The 2,108-nt window shown below is 40.2% G+C and overlaps 1 long non-coding RNA gene across 1 annotated transcript; it reads left to right on the top strand.

Moving 5' to 3' along the window:
* The first annotated feature begins 809 nt into the window (after positions 1 to 809).
* Positions 810 to 1,940, top strand: LOC106530156 (uncharacterized). Its single transcript, XR_001311734.1, has 2 exons — positions 810 to 1,480; positions 1,702 to 1,940. It is a non-coding gene; the product is annotated as an uncharacterized LOC106530156 (long non-coding RNA).
* Positions 1,941 to 2,108: the final 168 nt, after the last annotated feature.

Raw genomic sequence — 2,108 nt, 5'->3', positions numbered from 1 at the left:
TGTGACCACAACGATTTCTTTCAGGTCTGTGGGCACATTGAGGTTCTGAGCGAAATGCACTGAGCCTCTCACTGCCACCTTTTCTGCCATGTTCCATGGCAGGTCTCCAGACCTCAAACCACAGGTGCTGATGACGACTCTCCTCAGTCCCTAATGTATTGCATGATACAATCCCCGTTCCAYTTTTTTCATCATTAGGCGGACATAGTTTTCCATGTCATCGCCTTTCTTATATGCAGGTACTGGGACGTGGATGATTCCATAGTGGGCCAATCCTGCTCCACTAGTCATTTGGGGTCGGTCTGGATCTTTTTTGTGGGTTTCTCTTAACTCCTTTACCTCCCTCTGGTATTCATGCCCCACAGTTTTTATCAGGGCTTTTCTGAACTTCCCATTGTAACTTTTATAGTTATGGTCGGTGAATATCAGCAGTCTGTCACTTGAGATGGCCCATGGGTCTCCCACAGTTTGATGCAGGACTATACCATTCTGCATTCAAATCTTCAGGGTRTCCTCAGAGAGAGGGCCTAGCGGGCCTCGTCTCGGTGTCTCTGGTTCTGTGTGACGCTGTTTGCGGTCACATTTCCGATGTTTTTTTTCGCCTTCAATGATGGGGGTGTTTTCAAACTGTTCGGTCAAAGCGTTCACAGTGTTCTGGTTTCCGACTCTTTTTGGCTCTGAATCGGGGGTTTGACCCAATAAGTTTTTATGTCATTCAAAGCCTGAGTCAGTTCCCCTATTTCTTTATGAATGTGGGATCGATCATCATCACCTTCTTCCTCACTGGAAGTACCTTCATTTTGTCTTGCTTCCTNGAATTTCATTTAGAAATATTTTTAAACATGTAAATTGTTGTGGAAGTTTTTAAGTGTTATATTTATTTCACAAACCTGTTCCCTGAATCACAGCAGCTCCTTTAAACTCGTCCAAAATGGAGGTTTTTAAAAAAATCTTTGTMCCCTTCAAGTTACAGTGACTCTTTCTTTTAACAAATTTTATTAATTTATTAAAATTGTAATATTCAAAGTTAACATTTTTAACAGCTTTATGCTTGATCTGCAAAATATTCAYTCAAATCAAAGTTTTAATAATTTCAGCTGATGATATAATGTATTTGTTGGATGACCATTAAACTTTCTACTGATAATTCTATTGGCTGTTTTTTGCAAAATAAAACTAGGATATCTTCACTAAACACACTTATATGTTTTTCCTCAAACTTCAATACAGTAAATTAAATGTGGAATATAGCGGAAATGTGAATATCTTCTCAACAAGAGACAGTCAAACTACTGTTCCTGTAACTCATCTGATACTTCTCCCTTAGGCCTTTGAACAAAGACTAGACTTCCTGTCGCCAGTTAATTTGTTTATCACCTCTTTCAGAATAAGACTGGAATAAACATTGTTTAACATCAAAGGGCCCCTGATGTTAAACAAGACGAGACAAAACATCAAAAGACTCCCATCAGATTTATCTGTGGGTCAGCAACACCACCCTGTGGACGTTTTATCTATTAACCCTGAAAATATTTATTTTTCACCCGTTTTCCGTTTATAACTATAAAAAGCATCTGTGAAGTGTCAAAACAATACCTTGGTACTCAGATTTAATTACTGTAATAATCATGACATTGTTTAAGTAACTTGATCTGGTTTGGATTCACTATTACTCTGTTCTTCTCTTACATGTCCGGATAGGTCATGTGACCACCGCAGAAAGTCTTAACCAATGAGAAGTTCCATTGTGAATTTCATTGTTCTGCCATGTAGTGAGTTCTGAAGAAGCATTTGAGGAGAGAGCAGTTTTTCCAGCTCCAGCTTTCCCCCACCCTGGGGCGAGGCTGTTCTTTTCCAACTTTTTCTACTTTTTATAGTTTAATCTTAAGGTGCTTTCAGGAAGGAGATTTACATTGATTGAAACGATGAGGCTGATTTAATTCAAGTCGGACGACCATCAGTGTGCTCGCAAGGAACTCAGTCGCTGCAGTGCCCTGGACAACATCTCCAGTGAATGCAGCCCGGCAATCCAGATGACCAGGGAGCTTCTGCACAGCTAAGTCACAGACTCGGTTGGACTTCACGTGCCAGCCCAATTAGCATAGAAG

Source organism: Austrofundulus limnaeus, unplaced genomic scaffold (genome assembly GCF_001266775.1).
Source record: "Austrofundulus limnaeus strain Quisiro unplaced genomic scaffold, Austrofundulus_limnaeus-1.0 Scaffold495, whole genome shotgun sequence".
In the NCBI taxonomy this organism is placed as follows: domain Eukaryota; kingdom Metazoa; phylum Chordata; class Actinopteri; order Cyprinodontiformes; family Rivulidae; genus Austrofundulus; species Austrofundulus limnaeus.
The sequence above is the reverse complement of the archived record's forward strand: the minus strand, read 5'-3'. Positions and strand labels throughout refer to the sequence as shown.